Source organism: Cyanistes caeruleus, chromosome 18, assembly GCF_971803275.1.
Source record: "Cyanistes caeruleus chromosome 18, bCyaCae1.hap1.1, whole genome shotgun sequence".
Lineage (NCBI taxonomy): Eukaryota > Metazoa > Chordata > Aves > Passeriformes > Paridae > Cyanistes > Cyanistes caeruleus.
In genome coordinates, this window is record NC_141718.1 from 452265 (window position 1) to 476653 (window position 24389).

The following is a 24389-nucleotide window of genomic DNA, read 5'->3' on the forward strand; positions in this document are numbered from 1 at the left end:
TGTGTCCCCCGGAGCACCGCGGCTCTGCGGGCCCGGCGGGGATGGGGATGGGGATGGGGATGGGGATGGGGATGGGGATGGGGATGGGGATGGGGATGGGGATGGGGATGGGGATGGGGATGGGGATGGGGATGGGGATGCGTGTGCGGGGGGAGAATCCCTTCTGGCATCGGTAACTCTTATCGCAGGCAGGCAAACTTTATCATTCTGCAGCAATCTGGCCGTGCCCTTCAGTGCATCTTCCCCTCTGGGGGCCGCTCGGAATGGTAAAATGTGCATCGTGCACGAGCGCTAGGTAAAGGGATTAAACTCTTGCTAGATTATTCCATCCTCCCTCCGACTGATGTTTAATCTGATGTCATTTCCCAGGCACTTCGAGGGTTTCCAATAGGATAAAAGCCATTTTGGCAGGTTATGGCTGTGTTTGTGTCTGTGTCGGTGCCGTCCCTGCCCCAGCCCCGGGCGTGCTGTATTTGCTGTGCAAATGTGAATTATTGTGTCATGGCAAAGTCACTCCTGCACGGAGCCACCGGCTGGGCAAATCCGCGCTGGTCTGGCATCTGCTGCTAAAGGAGAGCGATGGCCAGGAAAGAGCTCAGCCCTTGTCCACAGAACGGGCAGGACCGGACAGAGCCGTGTCTGTGTGGCACCAGGGACAGCAGGACAGGACAGAGCCGTGTCTGTGTGGCACCAGGGACAGCAGGACAGGACAGAGCCGTGTCTGTGTGGCACCAGGGACAGCAGGACCGGACAGACCCGTGTCTGTGTGGCACCAGGGACAGCAGGACAGGACAGACCCGTGTCTGTGTGGCACCAGGGACAGCAGGACAGGACAGACCCGTGTCTGTGTGGCACCAGGGACAGCAGGACCGGACAGAGCCGTGTCTGTGTGGCACCAGGGACAGCAGGACAGGACAGAGCCGTGTCTGTGTGGCACCAGGGACAGCAGGACCGGGGGGTGTCTGTTCTGCAGCCGAGCACGAACAACACAATAACAACCTTTGATTATTGCACATTGCCAGAAACACCAGTGAATCAGCATGTTGTGCTGTGCTGTGCTGTGCAGTGCTGCTCTCCTGTGCAGTGCAGTGCTGTGCTGTGCAGTGCAGTGCTGTGCTGTGCAGTGCAGTGCAGTGCTGTGCTGTGCTGTGCAGTGCTGCTCTCCTGTGCAGTGCAGTGCTGTGCTGTGCAGTGCAGTGCTGTGCTGTGCAGTGCAGTGCAGTGCTGTGCTGTGCTGTGCAGTGCTGTGCTGTGCTGTGCAGTGCAGTGCTGTGCTGTGCTGTGCAGTGCTGTGCTGTGCTGTGCTGTGCTGTGCTGTGCTCTCCAGCTGTGCTGTGCTGTGCTGTGCTGTGCTGCTCTCCTGTGCAGTGCTGTGCTGTGCAGTGCTGTGCTGTGCAGTGCAGTGCTGTGCTGTGCTGTGCAGTGCTGTGCTGTGCAGTGCTGTGCTGTGCTGCTCTCCTGTGCTGTGCAGTGCTGTGCAGTGCTGTGCTGTGCTGTGCAGTGCTGTGCTGCTCTCCTGTGCTGTGCTGCGCTGTGCAGTGCTGTGCAGTGCAGTGCTGTGCTGTGCTGTGCAGTGCTGTGCTGTGCAGTGCTGTGCTGTGCAGTGCTGTGCTGTGCAGTGCAGTGATGTGCTGTGCAGTGCTGTGCTGTGCTGTGCAGTGCAGTGCAGTGATGTGCTGTGCTGCTCTCCTGTGCTCTCCTGTGCTGTGCTGTGCTGTGCAGTGCTGTGCTGTGCTGTGCTGTGCTGTGCTGTGCTGTGCTGTGCTGAGCAGTGCTCTGCTGTGCTGTGCTGTGCTGCTCTCCTGTGCTGTGCTGTGCTGTGCTGTGCTGCTCTCCTGTGCTGTGCTGTGCTGTGCTGTGCTGTGCTGAGCAGTGCTGTGCTGTGCTGTGCTGTGCTGTGCTGTGCAGTGCTGTGCTGTGCTGTGCTGTGCTGTGCTGTGCAGTGCAGTGATGTGCTGTGCTGCTCTCCTGTGCAGTGCAGTGCAGTGATGTGCTGTGCAGTGCTGTGCTGAGCAGTGCTGTGCTGTGCAGTGCTGTGCTGTGCAGTGCAGTGATGTGCTGTGCAGTGCTGTGCTGTGCTGTGCAGTGCAGTGATGTGCTGTGCAGTGCTGTGCTGCTCTCCTGTGCAGTGCAGTGCTGTGCTGTGCAGTGCTGTGCAGTGCTGTGCAGTGCTGTGCTGTGCTGTGCTGTGCAGTGCTGTGCTGTGCAGTGCAGTGCAGTGATGTGCTGTGCTGCTCTCCTGTGCTCTCCTGTGCTGTGCTGTGCTCGGTGTTGCGGGGGCTCTGCAGGGCTCTCATGAACCTCTCCCCGAATCGGTGTTTCTGTGGCGCTGGGCAGGGGCTGTGCCCTGCCCGGAGTGATGTTAAGGTCGACATTTCAGCTGTGCATGGCCTCAGTGCAGCTGTGACTGAGGAGAACCTCAGTGCTCAGGAAGGCTTCGGCTTTTCTGTTCCAAGCTGCTGCTGCCTGTTATTTCAGAGGTGAAATACTGCCTGGGCTGTTTTCACCGCAGCAGGCAGTGATGCAGGGCTGAAATATAAAATAACTCAGCAGAATAACCTATTAGTGAATCTTGACACTGCAGCTGGCAAATGCAGTCTGCTTCCCGAGGGGTTGGATATATTTTGCAGAAATAAGCTAAATTCAAAGCCATTGGCTGTAACATCAAGAACTGCATCAGGTATTCCATGACAGGAGAAGAATACCATGATTGCTATCATCCAAATAAAAATAAGGACTATTGCTTGGCAAGAAGAGCTGCCTTAAGAAAACAGCAAGAAATCCTGAAACACAGACCAGGCAGCAGAGGGGAAGTTACAGCATCCCCATAAAGTCAATGTAATAGAAATATCAATATCAATATCAGTACATGGCACTGATAGGAAAGTTGCTGTAGTCACTTTGTATTTTGGTGTTTTTGATCAGGAGGTGTCACATTTTTATTAGAGGAGGGCTTTCAAGTCTGCCCAGCTGACAACTGAAGAAGGTAATTCAGATCAGATATTACAGATGTCAGCCAGGACTCACCACTGTAGACAGCCTTTGAAATATCTATGTGCTACTTGTAGTACCTTAAAGGATTTTGGGTCTATTTTAGGCGCCTCTTTGTTATTCATTTTTGATCTGATGGTCCTGGCCAGTGGCCTTGTGCAGTTTTCAGCAGGGAAATGAGGGACTGTAAATGAAAGCAGGGATGTGCTCATGCTGTCTGCAGGCTGCAGAGCAGCCCTGGCTTTCCCTGCCTGCAGACCTGAACGAGCTCCAGCCTGCCGGGATCCAGCACGGCTGCATCAGCTGCCACATCCAGCCTGCTCTGCCCCTGCCTGGAGCACCTTCTTGAGAAAGGCAGAGCCTTTCTGTCCAGAAACAGAGAAATTTCTACAACTCAAACCGAGTACAGCTCTGAAACAGCAGGTGGGGTTTAGGGGTAGGAAAAGCGAGGGGCAGTGCAGTGCTTTAGATTCCTGCATGGAAATGGTCTGAAGAGCTGCTAAATGCTGCTAAATGCTGCTAAACGCTGCTAAATGCTGCTAAATGCTGCTAAATGCTGCTAAATGCTGCTAAATGCTGCTGCAGTGATTGCCAGCTCGGAAATCGGCAGCATCTCTGCACAGGTCAGCCCCACACTTGTAGAAGCTGTGTGTGCAGCATCTGCACAGGCTGCCTTGGATGGGTGTGAGATGGGCACACACCGTGTGTGAGTGCTGGGGACAGCCGTGGGACACTGAGCACTGCATTCATCAGCCAGCACAACACAGCTGCAGAGCTCTCAACCTGGCTGGATTGCTGCAGGACAAACCTGTCATCACTGCATAATTCATATCCTCGGCTATTGGGGGGCTCCTCTTCGTGTGCCCCACCACAGATCAAAATTAAACATCCAAGATCACGCTGTAATGAGAAACTGGCTGCTCATGCATCACGTCCTGTCCTTTCAGTATTTATGTTGAATGAAGGCCGGTTTGACAGTCAAGGCTGTTTGTCATTTCACTGGAAGTGTTTCAGGCCCCGTTCACTGCTATGAAATATGTCACAGGAGCTGAAAAATCTGTTAGTCACGATTCTTTTCCTGGGACTTATTTTTGGGTTATTATTCAGCAAAAGGTTCTGACTAAACTGGAATTTTGTGTAAATCCTTTGTTTCCCCCTTTCATAGCCTGTATATCCTGTTCTGATAGAATGCCAAGCTGTAGAAATAACAATTTCTCTTTGGAAAGTCTCTCTGTGCACAGCACCAAGGAGCTGGAATCTGGCTCAGGTTTTCTGGAAAGCGCCAGGTGCCACTGCTGATCACCTCTGTGTTGGTGCTGTGTGAGAGATGCCTGGCCACCACAGGGGAGGATTGCCTCAGAGTGCTGCTGACAGTGGCACTTCTTCTGTTAGAGCACCATTTGCTGCTAGGATTGAGAAATAAACCCCAGTATCGTGAATGGAAATAGAGCTGGAGTGTAGCCACAGCGCTGGGAAATGCAGATTCCTCCAGTGTGAGCTGAGGGGTGAGCAGGGGGCTCTCTGCTTTGCTCAGGGGGCTCAGGGAAGGGCACTGAGCCCTGGGGAGAGCTCAGGCTCCTGGGGCTGCCCTTGGGATGGTCACTGTGGCTCCTCTGCTCACTGGGACCTGCTCAGAGCCCCTTGGAGCCGTGTTCATCCTGCACACTCACCTGCAGATGGTGGCTGGAATCCACCTGGGGTCTGGGGAGGAAACTCCAGAGCCCTAAACTCGTGTCACACTGCTGCTGGTCAGGAAACCAGAGAGGGCTTCCAGCCCTGCCACACATTCTGTGAATGGCCCTGAGCAAAGCATTTGGTGTCTCCTGGGCTCTGTTCTCCTTCTGTAAATGGGAATAATAATGAACTCTTTCCACTACATTCTATTTATTTTATCTGCTTAGGAAATGAGATTTTCAGACCAAATACTGTTTTCCCCATCAGGATGCTGAATCCCAACAGAGGCTTCTAGATGCTACTGATAAATCACTTGACAGCCTGCATCGTGTGCTGTTGATCTACAGAAGGATATTGCTGAGTGCCAGAGGAATTTGAATTTGTTCTGAGGTTTCTGGAATAACATTTGATTAGCTAAATGCCCTGTTGTGCTCGTGGGCATGTCCAGGTTGGAGTGAAGAGCCTCGTTCCCCTGCTGGTGGCAGAAACATTCACAGTGCAGGTGTCAGGACAGAGGGAACGGGACCAGGGGCTCGATTTCTGGTTTTGTTTTTAATATGTAATTGTCATCAAGTTTTCTGTCTTCTGCTACAAACAGGCTCGATTTCTAGAAGGTGTTGCTGTGCCCAGTGTTTGCTGGTCAGCAGCAGTGCAGGGTGATGTGTGACCAGGCAAAAGGAGAGCACTGAGAATGTAACAGCAAGGCACAAATCCTCTTCCCTGCTCTCATCCCGTGACAATTTGAAACCCTCTTCCATTTCTGCCTTAAAGATCATCCCAGAGCCAGCTCCTCTTCCTCAAGGCTTGCTGTGATCACGGTGAGCTGGTGGGCAGCCATCAATGCACCCTTTTCCTTTCAGGCTCCACCTCCCCCAGAACCAGACTGATTTATTTTCTTTCACTGAGGAGCATAAATCATTTTTATAGATAGCCTTATCAAGTTTTTACACTGGATGGGTGATGGAAAAATTTACAATGATGCCCCCTCGTGCCATCTTTGAAAGGAAAAGAAGCCTTTCTTGAGGCAGGTTAACTCGTTTAGGCTTGGCTTAGAAAAATCCTAAATCAAGGCTAAATTCCTCCAGAACAGGGAATTTATTCTGGGACTTTCACCTTTTCAGCTCCTGCTGAATATTTCTGTACCTCCTTCTTATGGAGCTGAAAAGATGTTCTTTGTTAGTCTGGTGTGGAATAGCAGGGCTCCTGTTGGGTGGTGTGGGAAGAGCCCTGTCCCTCTGTGTCACTGTTCTCTGCTGCTGGTCACAAAGGCTCTCACAGGCCTGTGCCAGTCCCAGGAGCACAGCACAGAGCCCCTGGCACTGTGCTGGGGCTGGCCACTCCCTGGAGGTGGCTGGGGGTGCTCACAATTCGGGGGATGAAGCTCACAGTTGTCACTGCAAGCAGCACTCCAGGGCTGAATCCGGCCCCTGTTCGCTGCATTTCCCTGCTCTGTGACACTCACAGCGTCACCTCCTGCTAAATCTGACTTTCTGTTCCCCCCACCTCCCTGCCCCCAATCCTGCACATCCTTCAGAACCTCAGGAATATTCCCTGCCAGCTCCAGGAGTGTGTTTCTTCCCTTCTCTCTTGTTTACTGCTTGCTAATTAAATTTTGTAGGTGGCAGTTTGAAATCTTAGTGGGACGTGTCATGTGGCTGCTAATGCTCTGCAGATCTCTATTACATAACCTTTAAGTAGTTGGGGAAAATGTGCTTGTGTCATACTGGGCCTGACATAAGGCTCTGTCTGAAGCCAACAGTCTGATCAGGTTTTTTATGTAGGATGACTGTAGAAATCTTGTGGATGGTTTGTTCTGGCACAAGATTTGTGCCCTCGCTTGTCAGGTCAATTGTCTTCCTTGGCGAGATGGCTCTGTCTGCCTTCCCTGCAGGGCTCGCATTTAAACACTGGCATGCCAGGTAATGATCAAATGGAAATTAAATGCAGGATGCCAGGAGCCCTTCTGCTTTCCTGAGAGCTTTGCTCACGCCGGTTTTGAAGTGTCCCGAGCACAGAACAAACACAGAGAGCCCCTCAGTTCATCCCCACCTTCGCCTCCCACAGATCTCAGCTGGGCTCTGGTGCTTTATGTGAAATGAAAACAGGAATCAAGGCAGCTTTAAAAAGTGCTGTGTAGGGACCATCCATTTTTAATGCCTGGTAATTCATTAGGTTCTGGTTTGCTAAAGGAGCACTTCTGTAAATGGCAGCAAGGTGTCCACTCACAGTCAGAGCTCTCCTCCCTCCCTCCCTCCCTCCCTCCCTCCCTCCCTCCCTCCCTCCCTCCCTCCCTCCCTCCCTCCCTCCCTCCCTCCCTCCCTCCCTCCCTCCCTCCCTCCCTCCCTCCCTCCCTCCCTCCCTCCCTCCCTTCCTCCCTCCCTCCCTCCCTCCCTCCCTCCCTCCCTCCCTCCCTCCCTCCCTCCCTCCCTCCCTCCTGCTCCTGCTTCACACACAGCTCCACACTCCTGGTGCCTAAAGCACCTTGGGACATCTTCATACACCTTTAAACACATTTACACATCTTTACACATCTCTACACATATTTATGCACTGTCCAGTGCAGCTCAGGCACTCCATGGAGTCCTGAAGGGAATAATCTCATTTTGGTTTTGTGGCCAGGGCATGGCCTTGGAGGCTGAGTGCTGTCTGTGGCTCTGGCTGTGTTCTCTGATAATCACAGGGGATCTTCTGCCTCTCTTCATCTGCAGGGAGGGCTCAGGGGCAAGGAGCTGCTGAGGCCTTGCAGTGGGAGCTGCAATTAGAAATGAGGAAGAGCTGGATGAAATTTTGTGTGGTTTTTTTTAAAGGATATCAGACTTACAAGTTTATAATCTCATATTGAAATCTAATTGTGTGAACCTGTGTTTTGTCTAGAGAAGCTCTTAGTCTGCTTTAAAACTCTTTACTGAGTGCTTAAGAACGGTGCTTTGATATCATTCTGTCCATTCTGCAGGTCAGAAATTTTCAATGTGCTTCAGGTTTATTTGCCCAAGATGATTCAGCAGGGTCAGTAGAAATCTGTGGATATTGTTGGCAGAACCTGGTCTAACATTTATCCATTGTATTGCTTCTCTTAATTAAATGTTGTATAAGAAAGGGGGAGGGGCAAGTATTGATCTTCTACAATTTTTATTGTTTCATTTTAAATTAACTGCCCATGTGCTACTCATAGTAATGAGTCTGCAAATGTATTAATCTTTAAAAAAATTACTACTGTGATAAATCAGGGTGGCTGCAGTCAGTTTGTGCATGGCAAGGGCTGCCTGTTGGGTATCCTGGAGCTGTAAATGGTCTCCATCCAACAGTCTTAAATCTCCTGTGTAAATGTATTTACCACACCCTGCCTGTGACTTTAGTAACTCTGGTTTATTTGAAGATTAAGTACAGTTCAGGCTGCTGTGTCTCCATGGTTGGTGGCTCCTGGATGAACTGGAACGGGAACAGAGGCAGCTGTAAAGGAGTTTTCTGCAGTTTTCTGGGGGTTTTGGTAGGGCAGGTGGGTACAGCCGGTGTTTTTGTGTTTCTGAGGAAAGCTGCAGCTCGTGGCTGCTCTGTTGGTGAGGGCAGGGATGCTGAGGCTGAGGGGGATCAGCTGCTGTGCTGACAGTGACACAGGCACGGCAGAGCTGTCACCAGGGTCCCCAGGGACAGCAGGGACAGCAGGGACACTGGGGACCCCAGGGACAGCAGGGACACCAGGGAGGGAAGGAAGCTCTGGAGAACCTGCAGCAGCAGCAGCAGCAGCAGCAGCAGCAGCAGCTCCTTCCTTGCACTGCCAGGGGATCCTCCCCTGTCTCCAGGGCCTGGGGGCTCTTGCTGAGGCTGGAGCAGGGCAGAAGTGGCAGCGAGGGTTTGTGAGCTTTGTGCAGACGCTGTGTGAGCACAAGGGCCAGGGCAACTGGGAGCCAGGGCTGCTCCTGGGGTGACACCACGGCACAGCTGCAGCCACTGCAGCTCAGCCCCTGCAGGGATGGAGCTCTCAGCTTTGCTCAGAGCTCCAAAAGGGGATGTTTCACACACAGCCAGGGTAAAGCAGCCACTCTGGACATTGATCCCAGCCATCATCCCAGCTGAGAGTTTTGCCACCTTGGATGTTGGTGGTTACTAATTGTCATAAACCCTGAACCCTGTGCTCAGCCTGCAGCCCAACTTCCCTTTGGAAAAATGTCTCTTTAATTTCTGCAAATACTGCTACAAGGAAATGAAGGGTATAAAGCTTCAAGCTGCTGATATTTTTATAACATAATGCTAAAAGTTTTGTCAATACACAATCTTTGCTTGTCCTAAAATAAGACAGAAGAATTTAGGAGACAGCAGAGGAGAGGAGGATGAGCTGTCCATGGTGGTGGGAGCTCAGGAGCCCAGCAGTGACTGAGCTGCTGAGCCCAGGCTGTGGCACCGTGGGGCTCAGGTGCCTTCACTGGCTGTTTTGGGAGAATTGCTGTGAGCAGAGAGCAGGAGCAGATGCAAGTGCAGTTCCTGTGCCCTGTACAGGAGGGAAGAGGCAGGTTTCAGTGGCACAGCACCCATGGAGGTGTCAGTGCCCGGCTGGAGCGTTCCCAGCTCCGAAGCAGCGCTGGGCTCCAGCTCAGAGCATCCCCAGAGCCCTCCCCGGACAGAAATCCAGCTGGACACAGCACAGGCACGCAGCAATTGAGGAGCACAAAGGAAAAGCCTTCTCCTTCCTCCTTGCCCTGCATTTTAGCCCTTTCAGAGGTGCTGCCTTCCCCCTCCATTGCCCCATTGTGCTTTGTGTAACATTTACTCTGTTACATAAAAAACTACCGGGACATTTAATCAAACCACCTTGTTGATTTTTTAGCATCACTTTATTTAATAGCATTGAAGGGCCCATGCAGCTGTTGAGAAGGGTGTTTCCTCACTCTGATTTGCTGTAGCTAACAGGAAATGTTCCCTAATGCAGCTGGGCTGTGCACAGTAACGTGTGGATGGAACTGGCTGTAGTGAGTTGGAAATGATTGTTTGAGAGAAGGTTTTTTACAGCAGGAGAGGGGTCTGGAGCAGAGTGTCCACTGGGGTTCCCTTTGGTTTGCCCACTTCAGCTCTTGTGATTCTTCTGGTGCTCAGGTCAGGTCCTGGAGGATTTCCCAGGCTTTGGGGTAAGGAGGGAAGAAATGGAGAGGCTTAAAAAAAACACCCAGTGAGAGGAGGTGGAGTGGAAAAAACAATGAATTAAAAGGTAGCACCCATTTGTTTCCCATGTGGGTAAGGGGGTTCCACTGTTGTCTGTCTGCACTTGCATCTCCAGATCATTTGGCAAAAGTGAGCTCAGAAGAGCTCTGTTAAACACTGATGAGTTTTACTGATTAGTTTTACTAATTCCTTGTCTGTGCTGCTGGCTTTGTCCTCAGTAGTTCATGACAATTTATATTTTACAGGCTTGGCATTTGTGGGCTGCTCCCCCTCCAAAGCACAGCTCCCAGGTCAGCAAAAAGGGACTGTCCTTGACACCACATCTGCCTCCAGGATAAAAATGAGGCTTTGTTTGTGGTGTGTAAGAGTTGCCAGGAGCACAGAATTCTCATAGCAGTCATGGCTGATAGGAAAATGCAGATTTGAGGCATGCAGCACTATTTGTTTTTTGTTCTCTGCTACATTCATTAAAAGTATAATTGCTGGCATTAGCTAGGCAGAATAAGGTATGCCTGTGATGCTTTTAAAGGTCCATGGCATCCCTGTTATCAGAATTTCTGATTTCCTGGAATAACTTCAGGGCTGAAATGGGTTTCTTTCATCATGGGCTGGTGCAGTGTAAGTTATTCAGGTACATGGTAAATCTCCTCCTGTGCATGGGAGAAAATGAATCTGGATTTTTATCCTTCCATCAAACCTGCTTCAGGGATGAAGTCCCACGGGAATGCTCAGCTATCACTATCCATCATCATTGGATTGATAACAGACCACAATTACATAAATAATAAAACCAGCAGGTAAATACTTCAGGGAAATATCACAATATCCATCCTGTGTCTCACATCTCTTCAAATTGCCGGGCACATTTGGCAGGGCAGGAGAGACGTGTGAGAAACAAACCCCATTATTTCCATCAGCAATAATTAAAACCATTTACAAAGAGTGTGGAATTCTTAAAACACATCTCAAAGCTCTGGCTTTTTGTGTCAGTGTAGGATTTGTGTTCAGGGAGGATGGGTTGGAACTGGAACGAGCCAGAAGAAAGGGCTGTATGAATAAACCAGGAATTTGGGGAGCTTATCTTATGAAACACTAAAAGAGCTTATTCTTTTTTGTCTAATAGTGACAAAATGACAAGGTAGGTCTGATTTCATCACTAATTCTGACTCAGGCACAGACTTGGTGCTCCAATTCAAACACCCAGGGATTGCCAAGGTGATGGGAATGTTCAGAAATGCCAAAAGCTGCTCATCTTCAGTGAAACTTTTCCACAGCATCTGTCTGGCTGAGCTCTAACCCAGCTTCAGTTTTTACCTTGTCTGAGTGCTCCCTGGCCTTGTTCTCTGTCTGAATTCCCTTTCTCCAAGTGCTGCAGGAATGTTATTTATGTAAAAAACCCTTTTACTTTTGCAGTACATGGTGCCTCTGGTACTTCTCTCAGTGTAGGTGAGTGAATATTTTTCAATGCAGAGCTCCTAAGTAAAAGCTACATCTGCTCTGGAAGGCCAAGGTTTCTCCCAGTCTCTCACTGCCATAATATTTGTGAATAGTTCTGCTGCTCTTTTGTAGGTTTTTCCCAAAGGTGTTCTTGGGAAAAGCAGAATTTTATTTTGAATTGTTATTCCCATGGGGCCAAATTCACTGGGTTATTTCTTGTACTGTCTCCAGAATCCCTCTGAGCCCTCATGCACGGGATTCAGGTGGAATGTTGGGATCACACTCAGGTTTTCTCCACAAAGATAGAACAGAAAGTCACACTAATAAATGGCTGTGTTTGGGGTAAACTGCCCCTGCTGCACATTTTGCCATCACTTTGTGCTGTTTCAGGTTTGTGTTTGTTCCGTGGGCTGGGGTGGGCTGCAGGAGGGGCGCAGAGCAGCCCTGCTGGAAGCCCTGGGGTCAGCTTGCAGGTGAGCCAGCACACACACACCAGGCTCGTTTGTTTCCCTTCCATGGAGCAGTTTTGTGCAGGTTGTCTCCAGGCAGTGTGGCAGGTACTGGCGCTGTTAAACTCATTCCTCCTCGGTGGGGTGGAGGAAGGTCTGCAGGCAGAGAGTTCACAGATTTATTAGCCTCTGGCTCTCTCTCTGCAGGTCTGTTTCCAATGCAGTGGCAGCAGTTTGCCCTTTACAAGCACAGGATTAATGGTTAAGAAGTGTTAAATGCACTAAAGAAGTGGTAAATGCATTATTCCATACGTGTTTTATTTTATGTTTCACGGATTCACGTGATGCACTTTGCCTTTCATCTCGAGATTTCAAATTACAGACATTAATTAACAAAGTCTCTGTGCACAACTCCTAGGTAAGAATGACTGTGATCCCCACTTTGTTCAGAAGGGCAGAAATTTCACCAAATTTCTGCAGTGAGTCAGTGGCAGAGCTGGGAATCAGAAGTGGCAGAGCTGCCCACACCAGAGCTCTGCTGCAGCGAGGAAACCAGCAGGAGATGTGGAGGTTTCTGTACAATGCACACCAAACACTTCAGTCACTTCCTGGTGCATAAATGAGGAATGAATGAACAACCAGAAAAGCCAAATCCAGCAGCTGGATCCTGGCAGGGGAAGCGATGGGAGAGGATTTTGTGCTGGAGGAGCTGCTGGGCTCCCTGGGGGAAGGTGAGTCTGGAAGCTCTGCACATCCTCCTGGGAGGCTCAGGGAGCTGCTCCTGCTGCAGGGAACTGAGGAGTGCTGGTTCCTGCTGCTGCCTCACACACACTGGCACACTCGTGGCCTTGCTGAGAGCTCTCCCGCTGTGCCACCAGCGTTTTGCCAGTTATCCAAACGTGAAAATATCCTTATTTGTGCTCTCCATAGCTGGATTCACTCCCTCCCCGTCCCCACTCCATCATTTGTTTGTGAGACAGACTTGGGGTTTTGTCTGAGCTCTTTGGGTGGAGCTGAGCTGGAGATTTCAGGTCTCACCTGTTCCTCTCTGGTTATGAATCATTGCTGGTGATTTTTCCTCTCAGCCTGGATAGAACAGGTGAATGCTTTTGACCTCAAGGTCTCCAAACTATAATTTCTGGGGATGTTGTGGCTGGGATCTGAGTTATGCACACCTGTGATGGGTGATGCACAGGAACCTTAGATCTGCTGCTACAACCTTCAAAATAAAGAAAAATTCCTTTCTTCAGCTGAGAGGGAATTCTGGTCCTAAAAATCCTGCTGAGAATCAAGAGGTTGCTGGAGGTTTCTGAGGAAGGATTCTTTTGGAGAAAATCAGGCCAGGGTTTGCCTTTTTCCCCTAGAGTTTAGAAGAGAGAGTGTTTTTAAAGACATCCATTCTCTTCCTACATGAACAGTGGCTTGATTCAGCGTGCTGTCTGCTCTGGAAGTTTATTAATGTAATCACTCAGCTGCAGATAGTTAAAACATTGAAGGAATCAGGCTGGCAGGGAGCCTAATCACTGTGCAAAGCCAAGCCACACCACAGCAATATTAACCTTTCCCGTCTGGAGCTCTCTTAGTTTCCCTCTAGTGTGCTTATCGAAGCCTGCCAGCAGAATGTGCAAGGTAAAGACTTTCAGGAGATGTGCTGGGGTGGGTTTTTTTGGTTTATTTTCAGTTGGAAGGATGTATTGCAATATTTGTGCTAACAGCTTTCCTGCAGAGCTGGAATGTGCTGTGTGGAAGGTGAGAGGGGGAAGCTCAGGGTGAAGATGGGACTGGTTCATGGAGTCCTGGAATCAGGGGATCATTTGGGTTGGGAAATAACTCCAGGGCAGAGTCACAACCTCTGAGCCAACCTGCTCCTTCTGCAGAGAGGGAGCAGCAGCACAGGGCTTGGGAGCTGATCCCTGGGACAGGACAGCTCAGCAGAACCTGTCCAAACTGGGCTCCAGCTCAGCAGAACCTGTCCAAACTGGGCTCCAGCTCAGCAGAACCTGTCCAAACTGGGCTCCAGCTCAGCAGAACCTGTCCAAACTGGGCTCCAGCTCAGCAGAACCTGTCCAAACTGGGCTCCAGCTCAGCAGAACCTGTCCAAACTGGGCTCCAGCTCAGCAGAACCTGTCCAAACTGGGCTCCAGCTCAGCAGAACCTGTCCAAACTGGGCTCCAGCTCAGCAGAACCTGTCCAAACTGGGCTCCAGCTCAGCAGAACCTGTCCAAACTGGGCTCCAGCTCAGCAGAACCTGTCCAAACTGGGCTCCAGCTCAGCAGAACCTGTCCCAGCAGGGCTCCCCAGCCTCTGCAGGGTCCCCAGCTCTGGCACAGCAGCAGTGAGGCTTTCACAGGCTGAGCCTCCTTCCTTCTCACCTGTGCCTTTGCTGGGCTGTTTGCAGCGTGGCTGCTGTCTGTCCCACTGCTGTCACCTGCTGTGTCACCTGCCCTGTCCCACCAGTGTCACCTGCCCTGTCCCACTGCTGTCACCTGCTGTGTCACCTGCCGTGTCCCACCAGTGTCACCTGTCCTGTCCCACCGGTGTCACCTGCTGTGTCCCACCGCTGTCACCTGCTGTGTCACCTGCCCTGTCCCACTGCTGTCACCTGCTGTGTCACCTGCCGTGTCCCACCAGTGTCACCTGTCCTGTCCCACCAGTGTCACCTGCCCTGTCCCACTGCTGTCACCTGCTGTGTCACCTGCCGTGTCCCACCAGTGTCACCTGTCCTGTCCCACCAGTGTCACCTGCCCTGTCCCACTGCTGTCACCTGCTGTGTCACCTGCCCTGTCCCACCGCTGTCACCTCCCAGAGCCCCTCTCCCGTTCCCAGCTGTGGCCAGAGCTGCTCCATGGCAGTGGAAGGTGGTGGGAATGAGCTGCCTGGGAGAGCTTTTGCTTTTGATGCTGAGGGGTGGCTGGAGAGGCAGGGGTGATGTGGCCCCATCTGTGATGATGATGATGACGATGATGATGATGACGATGATGATGATGATGATGAGGATGATGATGATGAGGACGATGATGATGAGGATGATGATGATGAGGATGATGATGATGATGAGGATGATGATGATGATGACGATGATGACGATGATGATGATGATGAGGATGATGATGATGAGGATGATGATGATGATGACGATGATGATGATGATGACGATGATGATGATGACGATGATGATGATGACGATGATGATGATGAGGATGACGATGACGATGATGATAATGATGATGATGATGATGATGTGTCGGTGCTGTGGTGCTCTGCCCGGAGCTGTGGGGAGGCTGCAGGGCTGGGCTGCTCCAGAGCTGCTCTCGGTGTTCTTGGCTGCCTGGCTGGGCACAGAGCCAGCAGGGCTCGTGTCAGAGCCTGGCACTGGGCACGATGTGCATTCTGCAGGTTCAGTTTCTGCTTTGGCAGCTCCGTTTCTCCGGGCATCACCTGTGGCTGCCAGCAGAGCCCAGGGCAGAGCCCAGGGCAGCGCTGCCGTGGCCTGGGGGGCTCAGGAGCCCCTGGCCCAGCCCTGCCTGCCCAGGGGAGCTGCTGCTCCTGCCCAAGGGATGGTTTTGCTGTGCCAGGAGGGGATGCCAGGGCTGTGGAGAGGCACCAGCTGCTCTCGGGGAGCTCTGGCTTCACTTCCAGATTCTTCACAGACAGCAATCTCCAGCCCTTGTCCTGTTGTTTATGGCAGGGGCAGTCAGACGTTCTCCTGACTGTCATCTTCTCATGAAAAGCCACCTCAAATCCTTTTTAAAGGATTTACATTTTATGTTGATAATACTTAGGGCTTAAAGGCCTGATTCTCCTCAGACTTGTGGTAGTATCACTGTGGGATAATTCCAGTAAGAAATATATTAGTTACATGTGTGAAATGAAAGAAAAACTGGTCTGGCTGATCCACAATTCATTTAAATAAAAATCAACAGCCCCATGGAAAAGGCAGGCATTGTTTGCTAGTGTGGAGCTCCTGCAGGGGGATGCAGGGGCTGGTTCATTCCTGGTGCTGGAAATGGAGATTTAAAAGCTCTGCTGGATGGGGCTGGAGCTGTGACAGCTTTGCCCTGTGCACGTCCCCTGTACTCCTCTGGAACCTGAATGTGAAGTCCCTGTTAACATATGAGATGTTGTGAAATTTCCCATTAAAAAGAATATTCTAGAAGATATCTGGTGCTCATTAAGGTTTCTGTTCTCAGCCAGGAGGTTTATCCAGGCTGGAGCTGGGGGTTAATGCTCAGCTGCCCTGCAGCCTGTGCAGTGCTGTGAGCACGGGGCATTCCTCACCCCAGCTCTCCACACCTGCAGCATCAATAAAAGGAGAAAGCAGCCAGCCTTATGCTCAAAAACCTCTTTCTAATTTGTAAATTAGGTGAATTATTTCATACTTATACTTTATGAAAGAAATTCTCAGTGGTATAGACGGGTCTCTTGCCTCTTTATCTTAGTTTGTCCTTGTAAATTTTGTATCAGAGCATTAAAGAGTAATGAATAAATTATGATTAATTTTTCCATCTAGTCAGATTTGTGTTTGTCCCAGGAATCACGTCTTGCTTTGGCCACAGGATTTATTGGCACGTTCTGTGATGCTCTGCTTTTTGAGACTTCCAGCTAGAAGTGGTTTTTAGATTAACACAGCAGCATGAGTCATTTTACATCAGAGCTTCCTGCCCAGAAGGTACCAAAGTTGCTTTGAATTTGTCATAAAAACTTTTGACAGCAGACTCTCACTCTGAATTTAGCACAGATTTCTGCAGATAGGTGTTTAACTAATTAAATTCACAGCAATTTGGCACAGCAGCTAAAAATATGGGAACCCTCAAGACTGCAGTGCTTTGGAGAATTGGTGTCAGCTCCAGCAAAGCCACGATGCAAATCAGAGAGATGGAGATTTTTAAACTGAAAGGGCAGGACAATGTGATATTGGCTGCAGGAAAGAGGAGAATTAAGGGCAGGGTGTGAGAAGTGAGAGGAGGATTTTTAGGCTCGAGTTTGCTGAGGGGAGCTGGCAGCAGTGCTGGGTTTTGTGAGGAGTTTCATTGATGGAGGAAGGGTTTGTGTGCAGGGAGGTCACAGAGGGGCTGATTCAAAGGGAGGGAGCACAGAGCCCTGCTGATCTCAGACACAGGAAAGTGTGGAAAGCTGTGGAAAGTAGTTTAATAGTTTATGGGTTCATATAGCTGCTGAAGATTTTATTGTTCCAATTAAAAAAATAAAAGCCCGGTCCTTGGCTGGCTTTTGTTCCTTCACTTGGAAGGAAGCAGTTCACGTTGCCACATCGTTCACTCATCAAATCCAAGGAAATCAGAGTTTTTCTGCAGTGTTTTCCATTGGTTGGTGTGAGCATTTTATTGCTTATCAGGGGTTTTTTCTTGCCAACTGTCTGCATTAATTTTATCATTCTGGAGATGCAGGCTCTGGATGTTTCTGTTCCAGGGCTGGGATTGCATGCCTGGACAGCCTCCAGGACTGCCCATTGTTCTTTCTTACTTTGAGCTGCAAGGGACAAGTCAGCTCTAATTTTTAAATTTATTTATTAAAAAATGGAATCAACAATCTTCCCATTCACAATCAGGATCCCCATTCTCCCAAAGCTCCATCTGTGTAATTAGCCACAAGCCGAGCTCTGTGTTTTCAGTAGGGTTTCCTCTCTGCTGTCATGGTGGGAATTGTTCGGTCTGGCTGATGTTGGGAGGCTGTTTGAACAGGGAAAGAAGGATTTTTTTTGTCTGATGATAAACACATCTTGCTCATTTGTTCTTGATCCTATGGAAGAGCTGAGAGCCACCAGAGCAGTTCCACTGAAGGACCAAACTGCTGGGGGAAGCAGGATTGTTAAAGGCAACAACCAGGCCAGAAAAGGTGTCTGCATTTCGAGGGTGAGGTTTGTGTCTGTCACCAGAGCTCAGGTTCAGAAGGAAATGGGGTTTTGTTTTAGCTGGAATCAACAGGTTCAGGTTGCCAACCTCTAGGAAAGTTCAGGTTACCTTTCTAAGCAGCTGTTACTCAGCTCTTGTGAGGTGTTTTCTGTCCTGCCCACCTGCACTGCAGGGCACAGCAATAACACTGGAGGATGTTCTTTCCTTGCAAAGGGCAGTGAGGAGCCCAGGAGGGTTTCCCTCAGCAGGGTGGAGGCGGTGTGCAATCCTGGGACCCGAGGTGCACCCTGCAGTGATGTTCATGGCCCATCCCAGCAGAGGAACAGAACCTCTGAGCTCACCACAAAGGCTCTGAGGGATGCTGGAGGCTCAGATGAGGCCGGGGCTTGTGTCTGACAAATGGCACAGCCTGCAGGGATGGGAGCTGCAGTGAAGAGTGACAGAACATAGTGGTAAAAACATCAGGTTAATTCAGAGTACAGGTCCAGAGTCCTGCAGTTTGGTCCCTGCTTGCCTCAGTCTGAAACGTGTTCAGAGAGCTGACAACTCCACCAGGTGTCATCAGTGGAGTACTTTGGGATGGTGCCTTGTCTAACCAAGGAGCAGGTTTTGGTACAAGCTTCCAAAAATCATTTCACAAGAAGTTGTGATTCTTTCTTTTGGAGCCCACTTTCCATTTTCCAATGACAGCTTGCTTTCAAAACTCCCAGTGCCATGGGATAATTAGGTAGGGACCCTGCAGGTAATTATCTTTCCTGGAAAGCCAAATACTCATTCTCTCCTGATGGCTGGGGAGAATTCCTGTCAAGCTCACTGTGTGTATTTTAATAGAGTTTTGCTGTTATTTATCTCGTAATTACTTCCCTTTCAAGCAGCCAGGTTATTGCAAGGAAGCTGTTTAAGCATTTTTCTCTTAGGAGATGATCTCTCCTGTGAGTTTGCTGTGCTGCCCTTTGGGCTTTGCAGAGCCTCATCCTCAGCAGGGCTGGGGCTCCCTGGGACTGGGGGGAAATTCCTGGGGGGCCAAAATGGGAACATTCCCATTTTCATCAGTTTTCAGTGGCTGGTAAAGTCTGAGCTTCTCTCCTGTGTTCGAGTCCCAGAACAGACCCCAGTATTAAAAGTCTTTAGGACACTTCCTTATGTGTCTGGATTCATAAATTACCAAGAGTCCAGGTTAGTGCTCCTTTCCTTCACCCAAATTTACCTTGGGTGGGATATCTCCCGTGTCATGAATATTTTCAGTTTCCTCTTTTGTGCATACAGAGCTCTCTCACAGCTCTCAACCTGCAATTACTGCTCTCCCTAATAAATATTTAAATGGCAGCTCAGCTTTCAGACAGAGGACACCGGTGACAAAGATCAAGCTTTCTGACCTTTTGTTAATTTGCTCACTGAAATAGGATTCCCATGGTCTCATTTTTTGTATTTAAGAGAAGAAATTTGCATACAGAGAGGGTGGTGGCTTTTCTCATTTTTGTTGCTCATTTCCCTTTGGTGCATTTATTCTAGTAGATCTTAAAGAAAAGTCACTGAGCAGTTCCATCAGTCATGCATGAGAGTATGAAAGATAGAATTGAAGTAAAAAAAACCCAAACAGTTGGGCTCTTTATCAGGAAATAACTTGAAAAATAATTTTTTTTACCATTGTGGGAAAAAAAATCAGCAAAAAAAAGGAAAAGTACAAATGTGCTAGACCAGTGGAGAAACTTGTTACTCCCACACTGCACTGGAAAGAAATACAAACTGTTTATGATAGTGGAGAGGGAAGCTGGAAAATCTCAATTACTGCTTTGGAAGTGAAGTGAGCTCTTCTGGAAAATGCAGCAGCTGCATCCCCCAAAAACTGAACTGAGAAACAATGAGGTGTGTCCACACCATCTCAAATCCACTGGATTGTCAGGAGCTGCCAAATGGAAACTGTGTTATGGAATTGTCAACCTTAGCTAGAAATGTCGGGTTTCTTTGTGTTTGTTCTGAGTTTTCTGTGGGTAAAGCACAGGAAGGAATTCCTGCAGCTCCTGGAGCACAGGCTGGGACAACCAAATCCTGGGAAAGCTCTGCTGCTGGCCCCATGGTTCTGGGATAGTTTGGTTTTGTTTCTTACTTTATATGCAGCCATAAATGAATGGACACAGCTATAAAGTTGATTAAAGAAGGGGCTTAATTAAGGGTTGTAATTAAACTAGTGGAGGAAATGACAATGGAATTGAAAATTCAGAATGAGTGATGTAAAGGCTGATGGTGTTGAGGCAGTAATCTGTATGAAATAATTGATTCTGTAGCCATTAGTCTTTCCTAATGAGATTAAGGACGAGGTGGCACGAGCTCACTAATTAATTCGTTTTGTGACTTTGAAATGTGGTGTAATGGCACAAAAGTGGTGATTGTTTAACACACCAAGAAGCTCTCAGACTGCAGGACAAACAGCATCAGGGTAATTCCGTGCTCTCAGCTGTGACAGGGTCCAGGGTAAGGTTTGGCTGAAGACAGAAACACCAACCCAAACGTCCTGTGTGCTCCAGCCCCGGAGATTCCAGCAGAATCAGCTGCACAGCTTTTATTTCATCTTTCAGCAGAGGCTCCCCGGGAGCTGCTGGGGAGAAATTCTCCACCAATTCCCCCTGGGAGCGAGTGGGGATCTGAGAGGAGCAGGATTTTTCTGTGCTGTGGGTACTGAGTGGCTGAGCCTGCGTTAGCACAGCGCAGGTGATGAACCTGTGGTGTCTTCAGCCTGAAAATTCACAGTGCTCCCAGTCCAAGGCTTGTCTGATTGTCACCTTCCTGTACGTACCAGGGCAGTAATAGGTTGTAATAAATTGATTGTAGACAGTAAATAAAACAGATCAGCTTGGTTAGAATTAAATATGTCTTTCTCTGCAGACACCCACACAGTGCAGAGCTGCAGAGCTACTACACATTGTAACAGTGCTGATTACTTCACTAATGCTGAGTATTTATACTCACAGAGAGGCAAAAGGAAAAAGACACATTAAAAGCAGAGGGAGGTCAGGAAAATCTTTTCAATTGGAGAGGAAAGATTAAAATGTGTTTTGTGAAGGATTTATTGAAGTATCTTACATTACAAGCTCCACATTTAAGAATTGCTTCAGTGGAGTGATCTAACTTACAATTGTTGGCATTTTCCTTCCATGCTGAATGCTCCTGTCCCGTGTGGAACCTGGCTCCTGATGCTTTGATCACCATTTCCAGCTTAGGACCGAAGTTAATTGCTGAGCAGTTTCTAATGTGCAGTTAGAGACCAGAGAAGGCAGTGGCAGCATCTTTTGGATGGGTGGATGTTCCAAGCAGGCTGGTTTGGCTCCTGTGTGGTTTGTGTCCTGCAGGGCTGTGGCAGTGCCCAGCAGGAGCCTCAGCCTGGCCCTGCAGCTCCTGGCAGGGATTTTCCTGGAAAGGCTTTGCAGATCTTCAGCAAACTCTCCTCCTGTGCTGCAGCAGGGAAGGGTCAGCTCCTCTTGCTGCTCCTCTCACCTGGAACTTTCCCTTAGAGTGAAAACTCTAAGGAGTAACTCTATAATCTACAATCAGAACTCTGTATAAACTCTATAACCAGAAGGTTTTGGCTCTGGCAGGATTTTTACCTGCATTTATAGAGACTGCAGATACCAGAGCCATACATTTGTGAAACTGCAGGGACCTCTTTATCTTTTATACCCAGAGAGCCCTAAGGGAAGGCTGGAATTCCACAGGAGTGGTAACAGCTCTCAGCAAAACAACTCCTGGATTACAAATCCTGCGCTTGAGCACCAAGCTGCAGCTGGGAATTTGCATTTTCAAGGCTTGTGCCCATCAAGCATCCTTTGCAGCAGAGCAATCCGTGCTCTGGATGTGCTTCAGTGCATTTGTTTGTGTCTTTAAGAAGCCATGCCATCCCTCAAAACCAAACGTGGGGAACTTGCAGAGCATGAAGTGACTTCTCAAAATAGATCTTTCCCCAGCAAAAGGCTCTGTCACCAGAGTTCTTCAGCAGCCAGGCTGCACCTTAATGAGTCAGACAGGTTCCAGGGAGGATTGAATTACGATCCTGTTCAGCAGCCACCGGCTCTGCTCAGGAAAGTCATGAATAAATAAAAGCTGTGAGCTGCAGGCCCAAGCCCAGCAGACCTGAGAGGATCCATCCTTTTCTGAGCGATTTCCCGTGTCCCACTTGATGCTGCCATCGGAATTAGATTTGTGCTGATGAAGACACCAAGCATTATGTAAGTAAAGGCATTTAAAAATAGGTGGCAATGTGGGGGTCTGGGTGGAAATATCTGTCATTAACTGCGTGCAATCTGTTCGACTGCGACCTCTGATATTCAGCTCGTGCACACAGGATGCATTCAGATGCCTCATGCTGTGTGTGAGGGACACTGTCCAAAGGGATTTTTAGAATTCCATTTCAGGGAGAAAATCAAGTCTTTGGAAGGACTGATTCATGGTTATCATGGTCTCCCCTGCTCTGTTCCAGGATGGGTTTTAGCACAATCCGGGCCCCAGAGCGTGTTGTGCTCCCTTGGTGCAGGGACGAGGGGATGGGTGGGGCAGGTTTGGGGTCCAGCAGCTGATCTGGGCTCATGAACAGAATCAGGGTGTGGAAGGGAGCTGTGTGCAGCTGGGGAACGGGGCAGGGAGCTGGGAGATGCTGCTGGGGATGGCTGGGACCCCTGGCCAGCCCAGGTGCCCGGGCAAGGGGGAGCTGCAGGAGGACATTGGGGCACTTTGGGAAGGTTCCTTTGGCTCCGGGGGCAGCACAGGGATGAGTGTGAGCACTGCAGCCCCTGGGGGCACAGAGCTGGTGCTGGGGGCAGCACAGGGATGAGTGTGAGCACTGCAGCCCCTGGGGGGACAGAGCTGGTGCTGGGGGCAGCACAGGGATGTGTGTGAGCACTGCAGCCCCTGGGGGGACAGAGCTGGTGCTGGGGACAGGGGCAGCACAGGGATGTGTGTGAGCACTGCAGCCCCTGGGGGGACAGAGCTGGTGCTGGGGACAGGGGCAGCACAGGGATGAGTGTGAGCACTGCAGCCCCCAGGGGCACAGAGCTGGTGCTGGGGGCAGCACAGGGATGAGTGTGAGCACTGCAGCCCCCAGGGGCACAGAGCTGGTGCTGGGGGCAGCACAGGGATGAGTGTGAGCACTGCAGCCCCCGGGGGCACAGAGCTGGTGCTGGGGGAAAGGGGCAGTGCTGCTGCTGCCCTGAGGTGTTGAGCAGTTTGCAGGGGCAGGAGGAGGATGCAGGAGCTGTTCTGCTGCTGCCTGTGGTGCTGGCTCTGGGGATGCTCTGGGGATGCTCTGGGGATGCTCTGGGGATGGCTCTGGGGATGCTCTGGGGATGACTCTGGGGATGCTCTGGGGATGCTCTGGGGATGCTCTGGGGATGCTCTGGGGATGCTCTGGGGATGCTCTGGGGATGGCTCTGGGGATGGCTCTGGGGATGACTCTGGGGATGCTCTGGGGATGCTCTGGGGATGCTCTGGATAAAGCTCTGGGGATGCTCTGGGGATGCTCTGGGGATGCTCTGGATAAAGCTCTGGGGATGCTCTGGGGATGCTCTGGGGATGCTCTGGATAAAGCTCTGGGGATGCTCTGGGGATGGCTCTGGGGATGCTCTGGGGATGCTCTGGGGATGCTCTGGGGATGGCTCTGGGGATGCTCTGGGGATGGCTCTGGGGATGCTCTGGGGATGCTCTGGGGATGCTCTGGGGATGGCTCTGGGGATGCTCTGGGGATGCTCTGGGGATGTTCTGGGGATGGCTCTGGGGATGGCTCTGGGGATGGCTCTGGGGATGCTCTGGGGATGCTCTGGGGATGCTCTGGGGATGCTCTGGGGATGCTCTGGGGGCTGCCCCCAGCCCTGCTGAGCTCCCTCCTGCCCCTCCAGTGAAGCCACCCCTGCAAAGGTGGGGGCTCACCAGAATTTTATTGGCTGAGCTTAATTAGCAGGTCTTTCTACTGAGGTTTTTTATTTTCTAGCTAGGGAAGCACAACCCAAATCAAACATTATGGGAAGATGCCTCAATGCTTCAGAGCCCCAGCTGCAGCACAATCTGCTTCCAGACCTGCTCTTCCAATAGCTCTAGGCACTTTGCACTTGCTTATCCTGACCTGGATCTCGCAGGAATGTGAGGATGGAGCTGTGAGGACTCAGTGGGAAAGCGAGGACAGAGCAAAAGTTCTCCCAGAAATTCACTGCAAAGGTCCCTCTGTGTTTAAGGAACTTTCCCCCAGTTTTTGTGGTTCTTGAGGAAGCGGCTCAGAACGCTGTGGGTGGCATGGAATTGACGTGGTGTGAGGAAGGGAAGCTGCTTCTGCCCGAGGGAGGAAGAGCTGTCCTGGATCTTCCCTGGGTTGTGGAGCTGTCACCAGCTGGGATCCTACCAGAGATCCGGGGGAGTTCTTACCCAGAGTCTGCATTTCGTCTCTCAGTGATTCACCCTCTCCACTGACTCACTCTGCAAATGCTGCTTGATTGCTGGCCAGAACAAAAAATGCTTAGCAGAGAATTAAGTAGATTTGAGCCATCCCAAGCTGAGGATCCTTTCTCAGAAACATGTGGACTTCAAAGGATATTGGCATGAAAATGTAGTGGATTTGAGGGGGCTGTTCCCAAACCTTTCTGAAAAGGAATTTGAGAAAGTTGTCTTCACTGATTCCATCCAAAAAGATTTGAAATACCAAATTTAAAGATCCCTATTAAGCTAAGGAGCACTGTGAGATGAGTGGGTGAGACAGCAAAAACCCTCCAGGATTTCTAATGGTGCCTTGTATTAACCTTTGTTGTTGCTATAAAGAGAGATTCTGGCAAACGTGCAG

General features: G+C 50.1%; 1 protein-coding gene across 4 annotated transcripts in view; it reads left to right on the forward strand.

Annotated features, from left to right (window-relative positions):
* RIMBP2 (RIMS binding protein 2) overlaps positions 1-24389 on the forward strand; it is a 92490-nt gene that overhangs the window by 595 nt on the left and 67506 nt on the right. The gene's annotated exons all lie outside the window — the stretch shown is intronic.